Source organism: Mesoplodon mirus (genome assembly GCF_964341445.2).
Source record: "Mesoplodon mirus genome assembly, chromosome: 7".
Taxonomy (NCBI): Eukaryota; Metazoa; Chordata; class Mammalia; order Artiodactyla; family Ziphiidae; genus Mesoplodon; species Mesoplodon mirus.
In genome coordinates this window covers 69,594,114-69,606,285 of record NC_138983.1, presented here as the reverse complement: position 1 = coordinate 69,606,285, position 12,172 = coordinate 69,594,114, and the positions used below count along the sequence as shown (strand labels likewise).

At 43.9% G+C, this 12,172-nt stretch overlaps 1 protein-coding gene across 7 annotated transcripts in view; it reads left to right on the top strand.

The window, feature by feature from the left end:
• Positions 1–12,172, top strand: part of PLEKHA7 (pleckstrin homology domain containing A7) — a 214,642-nt gene that overhangs the window by 65,307 nt on the left and 137,163 nt on the right. The window contains exon 1 of one of the 7 annotated variants that reach the window (XM_082628646.1): positions 11,547–11,656. The exons of 5 other annotated variants lie outside the window; for them this stretch is intronic. The gene's annotated coding sequence lies outside the window, so the exon portion shown is untranslated. Of the gene's footprint in view, positions 1–11,546; positions 11,657–12,172 lie in introns of those variants that run through there. One more of the 7 variants, XM_082628645.1, reaches the window with a different exon arrangement.

The window sequence follows — 12,172 nt, the reverse complement described above, 5'->3', positions numbered from 1 at the left end:
CATTGTCACATCATTATGACCTGAAGTCCATAGTTTACATTAGGGTTTACTCTTGGTGCTGTCCATTCTATGGGTTTGGACAAATGTTTAATGAACTTCAGAATGTATCTGCAGTGTTATAAATTTAGATTTTGTGAATCCTCTGTGCAATGTTCCCTAAACTTCAGGCATTCATACTTTAGGCATTCCTGTTCCACCTCTGCATTTTTATAATAGCCATATAAAATTGACTCACTTAAAAAAACCCAAATAAGTGATTAAAAAAATAATTTTATATTCATATTTATTAGCCTTCATAGTTCTTAGCTACATTATGTATAACTATTATTTATAGCATTTATATTTTTTCAAGTGTTCTTGCCGCACTGCCATCTCAGGTACCCTCAGGTATTTGCTCCATTCTTGGGGAAATTCTGCCTACGAAGTTCATGAATGGACTTTCAGAGGCTTTTTGAAATCCCCTAAAACTGGCCAAAATTGTGTTTATGTCTTTTTTTCCTGGGGGAGACAGTTCAAGTTTTCATCATGTAAAAGGGGCCAGGACCAAATAAGGAGAAGAGCCACAGTTTGCAGTTCTTGGAATTATGCCTAATTTTCATTTACAAAGATTTCACCTTCCCAGGAAGCGGAATAGTTTTCTACAAAAAATGGACTTTCTGCACATAAAACATCCTGTTGTTTTTTTTTTTTAATGAGGTGCAGATAAACTGAAAACTGAAAAATGGTAATGGCCTCTCCCACATCTCCTCCTCATCTCTATCCTGTTTTCAGCCTTCACCGTGTGAATGTTAATTCATCATTAAGAGGAGAGTGACTATTTTCTGATCCAAAAATCATGACATATGGTCTGATGAAGAATCTATGTGTATATATCATGCCTTTCAGAGGTATAAAAGGAAAACTCCAGTTATATATTTCATGAGTTGCCTTTATTAACCAGAAAATTGCCAAAAAAAAAAAAGTTTTTAAAAAGGGAGGGGGCACCTATCCTGGAATATCCAGAATGTAGGTTCACTGTAAATATAGGTCACTGAATGTTTCAGAGAAAAATGAGCAAAAGGAAAGCTGCTTGTTAGGGTAGAAATATAACATGATAAAGTGTCTCTGGAAAAAAGCACTATTGTGCTAGATCACTCAAACCACAAGGAATGCACTGCTTATATAAAAGTGGACCAAACCACATGTCTTTCTCTGCCTCTGGGGTAACACACCAGGCGGGGACACAAAGGGCACTCTTGTTAATTCTTTCCAGCTCAGCCCCTTAGCCTTAGAAAGAGTATTAATAAGTCTCTATTTGTGTCCTGTCTCCTTTCACCAAGGATTCATGAATAATAGATACAATGATAAAATAGAAATAGGAATTTGAAATCAGGACTAGGGAAAATATAAGTAAAAAGAAGAAGACAAACCAAGGGGGATGGGGAGAGTGTTAATATGCATGCATTAAGGGTCTGCATTACTGCTGAGCTTCACATTTGACTTGGAGCTTCCTGGTAGCCAAAACAAAAAAGGGGACAGAGTAGGTTTTCTGGATTTTACTGTTAGAGAAGAAAAACACCCTAGTCATTAAGAGGAAGCTAAATGCCTCCTGGTTTGTTCCTTTAAGTTAAATTTCTTACGTCGGGCCCACTGAGGTTATGGAGAACAGTGTCCTCTAGCTTTCTTCTTTGTCTTATTAAGTCTTCGTCATCCTGCAGCTCCTCAGACTGGGCTAATTTTCTCATTTGAGGTGGCCATGTTACAGATGGCCATGGAACTCTCCTTTGTGGTACTTATCACAGATGTACATTTACATCTACTAATCAGATTATTTTGAAAGCTTGTCTTCTCCATTAGGTTTTAAGTCCCATGAGGCCAGGGCCATGTTGTCTTCAGTGCTTGGCATAATCCTGGCACACTGTGAGCCCTCGGTACATACTTGTTTGAACAAATGAATAGGCAAAAGCAGCCAGGGGTTTTATGTGATTCTTATAGAGCTCTCACAGAAAATCAAGGTTCTTTCAGAGGTACAAACTATCTCTTGTCCAGAGAGCTTGACTACCGTAGTTCTCGCAGTTTCTCCAAGTTCATTTTACTCCACTGTACCCTTTAGAGATTGTTAATAATAATAACTCCAGGGCATTGTGCACCCGCTATAAGTCCAATCCTGTAGTAGGCATTTGGTACACGTTGATGCTTGTCCTCCGAGATGAGGGAAACTGAGGTTCAGGGGAGGTGGAGGGCTTGCCCAAGGTCACATAGCTGGTAAGAGTCAGAGTGTAGGTCTCTCTGACTCAAGTGCATGCTGTTTCCTTTCTGCCTGCTGTGTCTGAGCCTGAGCCACAAGTGTCTGTGTGAGTTATGGGTTCTTATCTCTTGGCAATTAGAGCTGCACAGCAAGGTATTTCTGGCACAGGCCATTGCTGCTTTCTGACAGCTGTTACATTTCGGTCTCTCTTGAGTTGGGGAAAGAAAGCCCACACCTAGTGTTGGCCAAGGCAGTCTCAGAACTCATTTGTCCTGGCTTTTGCACACAGAGAATGTGTTTATTGCTCTTGTCACAGTGTCTCCTGAAGTGCAGGCGCATTAAAGTTGAATATTATTTTCATAAAAGTCACTAGGGAGACAGGGAGAAGAGAGGCACAATTCGGTTGTCTCAGGAATAATTGGATTTGCCCAGTGATTGGGAGAGTAGAGGCAGGAAGTGACAATATGCCAGGACATAACGTTTGATGGTGCATTTGATTCCAAATTTGTCAGGCATGTATTTTTAATTACTTTGTGCCTGTTGTCATTCTTTTAATAGAGACCTAATTTTTAGAATGGGATTTATTATTATATTAAACTTTGTCTATTCTGCAAGGCTGGCAAATGGGAGATTCTCATAGCTCAGTGTTGCCACCTACCGTGTACTGCATGGAGTGTCAATCTTCAGAAAATTAGAAGGCAGTAAAACACATTTCAAACTGCAACAAGGCATAATTTGATGTCTGTTCTTCCACAAGGTTACAAGTCCTCAGCGTGCTCCTTATAAGCATCTGTCATCACTGTGTGCTCTAGAGTGCCAACATACTGGTTCCAGTGACTTCTGGTGATTAAGAAAATAGCACTGTTCCTTTGCTCCCTTGAGGATGAGCCTCCTCAAAAACATTTGCTGCCTGTACTTGGGGATCTGAATAATTGTTATATTCAGGTTTATGTTAGAGAGTGTTCCTGAAGAAGGCATTTAAGGGGATGCTTGTAAATGTGACGCGGCTTTTGGTTCTATCTTTGTCCCACTAGTCTCAGTAAGGATTTTGGCTCGTGTCAGTGATTTAGAAAACCTAATAATTTTTATGTCTCCAAAGTTGTGTTCCCACGCTGCTGGCTATTTCATATTCTAAAGCTTGTTTCTGCATTTAGAAGGACACGAGAGAACAGCAGTGGGCATTGACATGCCTTTACCTCTCTATGCCAGAAAAGGACTGACAGAGTCCAGCTTTGTTTGTGGTTAGGTTTAGATTGAGTCTTATTCTGATTTCCTTCAGTGGCTTTGACAAGTCTTATTTGGAAGATGAAGTAGCACAGTTAGTGAACTAGCATCCTGTTGTTCCTAGTTTGAATGATAAGAGCCACAAAATCATCCATACAGATATAGGACATAAGATTTCACCCACTTGCCCTATAAATTATTGGTCAGGCAATTAGGGACAAAAAATATGAAAAATGTAGGTGCTAATTATTACTAGATTCTCTCTCACTCTCTTTTTTTTAACAAGAGATCAAATTTTTTAAGGGTTTTACATATTAATTAGGGCATTTCCTCCCCCTAAGCTCCAGTTAATGTCCATGGTAAACGACCTTTATTGATTACATAAATCTGAAAGTTTAGTATCCAGGAATGTCAAGACTGTGCACTATTTGTCTATTCATCTGTTGCTTTATCCTGTTGCACAGTGGATTCGAAGCAGCTTATGAGAAAGGCATAAAATATTAATGAAAAAGAAAACAATCAGCAACAGCAAGAATATAAATTATACTAGGAGATCAAGCCTAAGGAGACAGGAGAATGAGAACAGCCTGGTACTATTTCTGTTAAGCTAAAAAGCCACTTCATTGGACAGGTTAGTGTAGCCATTTTTTTTAAAGCTGCTTGGAAGCTGCTCACAGTTTTGGAAAGCTCTGTGTAAACATGGGCAGCTTCGTGTTCCTGACATTTCAGCTGAACTTTAAAAATTGCCTTTCTTCTCCTTCCAACCTCTATCTGACCTCTAGCACACACCCACTTCCTCTGAGCCAAGGTGGTGTCAGTACTGAAAGTATTTTATCAAACGAGGTTGCTATATTTCTGGAAATGGTGTAGCCTGGAGGTCAGCTGGGCATTTGGGAAGCCTGAATGTGGGAGGCTATTTTGGAAACCCTTTTATTATTAGCACACCCTGGCCCTTGTGAGCAATTCCAGGGACTCACACCCGTATGGGCTTTGATGATAGGAGGACTGAAAAAAGGAGTGTTGAAGTGGAAGAGGGAGGCAGAAGTCATTTTCTCACAAGCTGGCAGGATGCCCGATAAACTTCCTTCCACAGCTCCTATTTCCAGCCTCTCCTCTAGTACCTCCAGCCTCTGTTGCCTTCCGGGGATCTGGCATGCTGGAGGTCATCTTGAAAGAATTCTGTCTACATAGGCTCCCAGGAAGCTAGTTTAGAGGATGGGGCTGGGATGCAGACTTTACTGGATCACAGAGGGCAGGCTGGGCAGGGTGCTTTCAGCCTCAGAGCAAGTTGTAGTCCTGTGTTGAGATGCAGCTCTGCCCTGGCTTATTACAACAAACCAGAGGTCCGTAGTTGGAAGAGTCCTCCTCTTCCTACCCTCACAAATACACATACACTAAGTAAGGAGTCACGTGATGATGAGATACCTCTGATTACAATTCCAGCCCTGACCTTTCCCCTGAGTGGAGACTGACACAGCTCACTGCCTTCAGGACTTCTCCACTCAGATGTCTAATAGACACCTCAAACCTAACAAGTACAAAACTGAGTTCTTGGTTGATTTTAATGCCTCCCCTCTCTGATTTTTTTTCTTCCCCAGTCTTAATCATCTCAGGAAACTGCACTGCCATGTACTCTGTTGCTCAGATCAAAAACTTGGGAGTCTTTTTTGCTTGTCTGTTTGCTGTACCCCTGTCATAAATCCCATCAGTGAGTCCTGTTGGCTCTGCTACCAAGACATTTTGCACAGCTGAATCCCCCTCAGCATTTTCTCTGTTGCTATCTTGGTCAGCCCCCACCCTCTCTTGCCTGTACTCCTGCAGTAGTCTCTTTACCTAGTGTTGCTAGTTCTCCCTACTTCTTTTCAAAGGCAGTAGAGAGGCACTGCAGTCAAACCATCTGGGTTTGCATACTGGATCCTCCACTTACTGTGATGAGCAAGTTACCTAATCTTTCTATGCCTGGGTTTGGTATCTGTAAAATCGGGATGATAATAGTACTCATACAAAAAGTTTTCATGGGACTTTCCTGGTAGCAGTGTGGTTAAGAATCCGCCTGCCAATGCAGGGGACACGGGTTCGAGCCGTGGTCTGGGAAGATCCCACATACCACGGAGCAACTAAGCCCGTGCGCCACAACTACTGAGCCTGCACTCTAGAGCCCACGAGCCACACTACTGAGCCCACGTGCTGCAACTACTGAAGCCCACGTGCCTAGAGCCCGTGCTCCGCAACAAGAGAAGCCACTGCAATGAGAAGCCCGCGCACTGCAACGAAGAGTGGACCCCGGTTGCCTCAACTAGAGAAAGCCCGTGCACAGCAATGAAGACCCAATGCAGCCAAAAATAAAAAATATATATTTTTAAGTTTTCATGAGGATTAAAAGAGATCATACATGTAACATTCTTAAGACAGTTCTAATGGCTTGTCCCCAACCCCCAAGCCATTCTCCAAATAGCAGCTACAAAAGTCTTTTAAAAAGGCAAATCAGATCATGCCTCTTCCATGGCAGAATCTTTTCTTTTAAATTCTTCTATGGTTCCTATTGCCATTTGGAAGAGGATCTAAACTCTCACTAGGTATTACACGGCCTCCATAACCTTCACTCTCTGACTCCCTAGTTTCCTCTTTTACCGCCCATCCCACTGGTCACTGAGTTCTAGCTTTACTGTCCTTCCTTCCCAGGAATGCGCTTGGTTTGTTCCCACCTGGTCTCGTGCCGGAAGTGCTCCTCCACAAGATCTTAGTTTAAATGCCACATCTTAGGCCTTTCCTGATACATACTGTGAACCACCATTTCACTCTGTCACATCACTGTTTTCTTTTCTTCATAGCAGACATCAGTCTCTGAAATTATTTGTTTGTTATCTGTATTTTTGTCCCTCTGTCTCTTTTGTCACTACTGTATCACCTGTGCTGACAGTGCCTGATTTATAAAAGGCCCTAATAAATGTTTATCCATTGACTAAGTAATGATAGCTGCCAATTATTTAGTACCTACTATGTCCCACGCACTTTCACAATTCTTTATTTCTTCCTCATAACATTAAGGGGATAGATTTTGTTTTAAACCCATTTTAGAGTTGAGCAGATAGAGTGACTCAGAGAAGAAAAAACTTACCCAGGGCCACCCAGCTGGCAAGTGGGTGAGCCCGGATTTTTAACTCATGTCTGGCTGAGTCTGTGCAGTTTTTTGGTGATAACACTAGTGAATTTAGGGGGTTTATACCTGGCTTATGAGTACAAGGTGAGACTAAACAGGTATCAAAATTTCACTATCCTCATTCTTCTAAAAGGTAACAGTTTTAGAGCACTTCCTATGTGCTAAGTGCTTCCTATTTTCTTTTTTTCTGGCGTTCTTCATCATGCCCTAGTTTTGTTGCAATTTTGTTGAGGTTTCACAAGATGTATCAGTTGTATTCATTCAGCTTCCATTATGAATTGATTCAAGTCCAGGAGGGTTCATGTCCAGGAGGGTGACACCTGCTAGAAGGTAAGTGGAGCCAGGTGCATTAGGCCCTCCTGGCCTTGTAGCTTCACATTTCTCAAAGTGTGGTCTCTAGACCACAAACAGTGACATCACCTGGGTTGTTTGCTAAAATGCACATTCTTGGGCTCACCCTAGACTTGTTGCATGACATTCTCTAGGGGTGGACCCCTGGCATCTGCTTTTTTACAATCAACCAAGGTTATTTTGATTTAAATGGATGTATGAGGATCACTGGTCATAGACATGTATTCTAACTAATTAGGTGTTTTGTGATTTGGTTTTGTTCTTGATTTTTAAAAGATGTGTAAAGCTGTATATTTGCTTATTAATTATTCATTTTATCAAAACTCATTTGCATGGCTTTTAGTCTCTGACCATGGAGCATTTTTCCCATTCTTAATGACTCCTAGGCTGCAAGTTCCAGACCCAAGTTGGCTACCGTGGTCAGTGTGTTCAATGTTTCCTGCTTGGGTGAAGCAGGGTGCCTCATTTTTGTCCCTGAGCTGTTGCCTGGCTGTGTGTGGTGGGGGAGGCTGGTCTGTTCTCAAGGGGGCTGGATAGTTGTATGAGAGCAGCCCTTCTTACACACTTGGTCCCATTAAAATTATTTTTTAAAATCAAGTTTGTTCTTGTTACCTCCTTTCCAGAAACGATTCTGGAATAATCAAAATTCCCAGATCTTCACATCTGTGCTTCCCTTCTCTCTGTTTACTCTCTAAACAAAGGCCCCATGTTTTAATAGATGCCATAACAGTAAAATTAACTTTATTAGACTCTAGATGGATTTAAAATGTAACCTAATGGCATCTCTGTCTGGCTTGGAAGTCATGTGCTTCATTTTGAGCAGAGAATGCAGTTGCTGAGCCTGGTGGGGGATTTAGTGATTATTGAATTAAAGTGGCCAAATAATATGAGCATTCCTCATCTTTAGATGCTGCCCTGATGGTTTTTGGCTATTGTGTATTGAGAAACCTGGGCCTCCAGCTTGGATTTTTCATCTAACTCACCTTCTGTCCTTGACTCAGGAGTTCATGAGTTATGCCACAAGAGAAAGTCAGCACAGTTATGTTTCCCACCTCACGTCCTTCATCTGGTTTGTGAGCACTCTAGGTTCTCAGAAAGCTTGACATATGAGGCAAATTGCAGTTTACTGCCCTTATGCCAAAGAACTCACAACTAGCCAGCTCCTTCTCCTCCCAAAAGCCCTAGCATATACTTTCATTAAATAATAACATGCTACACTGAGATACTACTGTTCACTTTATCCTAATGCTTTTATATCCACCCCTTAAAAGAAAAGTGGAGCCTTTATTAGGCTATTTAACAGAGGGGAAACTGAGGCACAGATCACTCATCGGTTACTGGCTGAGCCCAGTCTGATTTATGGCCTGTCCTTTTTCTGCTGGTCCTTGCCAGTGTGCTTGGTGGCACCGTCAGGTCTGGGAAAAGCAAGCTGAATAGTTTTTGGTCCTTAGGACCAAAGGTTATATGCCTTATATGTTCTCAGCTTATTAAGAACCTAGAATATTTGGTAGAGAGTTTCATGGGTAGGAGATCCATTAGTGGATGGTCATGGCTGCTTCATTTTGGACCCTTTAGTCTAAGCTTCTAAGCATTATTATAAGCACACCCCAGGAGGTAAATGTAAAAATAATTTTCTTGCCAGTTTTTCCTGCGTGGTATCCTAGCGACAATGTACTGTCTGTCCTTGGGTATTGGGGCACCAACTGGGGCAGTACGAGAACTTGGCAGAGAGAAGGCATGTGAAAGACATGGTCAGAGTCACCCCTTTTAAAGTCAAGGCATAGTTTCTTTTATCTTTTGGAGGGGTTTTAACCCACTTAAGCAGCATTTTATTTTCTGATTATGAAGGTAATATATATTTATTGTCAGACCACTTGGAAAACACAGAAAATCCCAAGGAAGGAAATAAAAACCAACTCTAATTCCAATATTTTAACATTTTGCTAAATATCCTTCTGGTAGTCTTTTTTTCTGAACTGTCATACAGTGATGAGGTTCTAAACTCAGAATATAAGGGAAAAGAATCCCAAAGTCAAGATTACCCTACAACCACCATGGATAGTAAATTTTATGCACTCTGAAATTTGGAAACTATTGAACTAGACTCAAGGAAAGAAAAACTTAAAACAAATCTATATGAAATGAAAAGTCTGGGGGAAAAACCATTCTACCTTTAAGATTACTATCAAATCCCTAATGGTAAGTGGATGGCGGTGGAGAATTTAACTGTGTTCTTGCCTGTCTGTAAGGTTTATTCTGTTCTGTTTTAATATTAAACTTCTATAACTTTCATATGGGTTAATAGATTTACTTGTGAGGATGACAAGCTATAGTGATGTCACGTTTTGGTCCAAGGGGTAGGTTCTGAGTCATCCTAAGAAAAATGAACACAGTACCATTCCACCATAGGTGCTTACCACCCCTCTCAAACCTATACACAGACACGTGCACACACAATTGGGATCATTTGTCTTGTAACCTTCATTTTGTTTTATTCAACAGCAAATATTCTATATATTAGGTTTAAAGTTGCATATATTCAGTTGCAAAGATGTACCACAGTTTATTAACTGATCATTTGCTGTTATAAAAATCCTTGTGTATAAATTTTTGTGTTCATCCATAATTATGTCTTGAGGATAAATTCTTAGATGGAGAATTGATGGTTCAAAGGATAGTACATTTTTAAGGCTTTTAAATCATATAGCTAATTTGTCCCCAGGAACATTATGTGCTTCCTTCAAAGTGTCTATTTCCCAGCATCACTGGAAATTATCATTCAAAAGAGCCTTCCACAGCATGCCTTTTGGATGACCCACGGCTTCTGTTCATCGCCTGGCCAATTTATCCTGGAAAGAATAAAAGAAACGAGGCTGGAGATGATAAGTGCTTGTGGCTAGGTTCATGTTGGAGGAATGGGGACAGATAACAGGAAAAGGGGGAGCTTGGAGACCATTTCTTTAATCCTGCTTCCAAGTTATCTTCAGCAGAGATCTTTTAATGGTGAATACTTAAAGGGAATATATAGCTTTAAAAGCACATTCAATATTATAATTTTTGATTTGGAAAATGATTTGATGTCTTGTCATCATAGATACTACAGAACAGGAACGACAGTTCTATGTTTATCCAAAAGGGAGTATGGTTTAAAAAAAAAAAAAGTGTAGAAACACTGCTCTAATCCAAACCCTCATTTCAGATAGAGAAACTGAAACTAGAGAGTTGGAAGGGATTTCTTTAGAGCTACACAGCAAATTGATGATGGAGTTGGAGCCAGAGTAAAGGCTCCCGACTACCTGTTCAGAGCTCAATGATGAGGTGGGCCAGCCTGGTTCAGGGGGAGATGAGAAAGCAGACATAGGGCCTCTTTGGACAGATGGCCAGGCTCTCTTCCAGGGCCTGGGAGCTGCCTCACGCCCCTCCTGGACAAAGACCTAGGTGTCTCGGGCGTGGCATTTCACTGTCTGCTTGATTATCTCCACCTGTGAATGGGAGCAGACCTACACTTTAATAACCAGGGTCTTTGCCTGAACTTTGCCTTCCCATGGATAACTTCTCTTCATTCCTCATCAGCTCAACTGTCACTTCCTTAGGGAAGCCTTTCCTGATTGCCAAGATAGTTTAGGGTCCCTGTGTACATTCTTGTAGCACCTCTTACCTTTAATATCCTTGTCACAATTGTAATTACCTTGCTTTATTTTTAATATCTCTCTCGGTGTAGGGCTCTATGAGTGTAGGAATGCTGTTTTATCTTCTGTTGGTCCTGGCATATACTAAGCCTTAATAAGTGCTCGAATGTTTGACTGTTTGGATGGATGCTAATGAGTGAATTAGAAGTGTGTGTGAGCTGCTGCGTGGTGCTGTTTTTGATTGCCTGCAGAACCAGGAGAGCTGACCCTTATTGCCAAAGGCATTGAGAGAAGAGAGAGAGAGAGAAAGGAGACCCAGTTGAGGCTGCTGGTATAGCCACAAGCCAGAGGGTATGGTCTGCTTCCCTGGGTGCCCCATTGCGGCCTCCTGGGTGGTGGGGTCAGCACCCACATCCAATCAAGCATTTACTACTGGCTTGGCAGAATCAGCCCGGCAATTTCGTAGAGGTGGTTGGAGAGGAGCCTCCTTGAGTCATTCTGAGGAAGAGAATTCAAGGTCAGGACTCACCTTGGCGGGGAGAGGACAGCAACCCAGGTCACCTGCGACCTGGTCTTCACAGTCTTGGGCGCTTGCGGCAACGGCTGTAAGGTCTGCTGGTGGCTGGCTGGGCGCCAGAGCAGCGCTGCTGTTAGGCTGCAGGTCCTGCCCCCTCCGCCGGTTTTCCTCCCCCTCCTCCGTCTCCCTGCCCACTCCTGCTTGCAGCATCCTCTGCAAGGAGAGGAACGTGCCGCGCTCGGACGCGCTGTCCTGGCCGAGCGGCGGCACCCCGGTCGCACTCTGGACCGCCGGGGTCTGCCGTCTGGCGCTGCGCCAAGTGCTTTGATGCGCGCTGATGTCAAGTGGGTGTGGGCTCTTAGGGAAGGCCGGGCGAGGACGAGGAGGGAGCGAGATGCGCCGCGGGCGCGCTCCGCCGCCCCGCGCTGCTGACCGGTAGCCGGCCCCGGCTCCAGGAGCGGGCTCATAGAGCCGCGGCGCTGCCAGTCCGGGGACGCGTGCCCCGCCGCCCTGGGGGGCTGGAGGGGGCCGCCGCGGGGGGCCTGCAGGTGTGTTCACGCGCCGTAACTTTCGGGGGGCTGCGGGCTGTTGGGCGGGTAGGGCTCAGGGTGCCCGGGCAGCATTTAGGGGTGCTTTTGTGTCTGGGCGCTGGCGTGTTGGGAGCCGGTTCGTCCCCGGCCGGCCATCCGCGTGGGAGCCGCAGCTCGCCGCTGGAGTTTCAGCGAGAGAATTCATTGAGCCGGCGACCGGCTTTGGGTTACTCATCGGGAAGGGCGCCGAGGGAGCTGCCTTGTTGTTTTGAGAATTGGTCTCCAAGTACAGACTGCATTCATGGTAACGGGATTATCTCTCAGCAGACAGCGCGGCTTCCCGAAATCGGCTGTGGTTGGGGGCACCGGTCGGTCGGGGTGCGGGGGAGGGGAAGTGGGCAAAGGAGACCTGTCCACCCGTTCCGCCCCGCGCGCCGGGGCGCGGGCCCCTCCCCCCACCCCTTCTCGCAGGGAGCCGGCTGTGGGGGAGGCAGGGGGTCAGCTTCTCGCCATTGACAGGTCTAGTTTCAGACA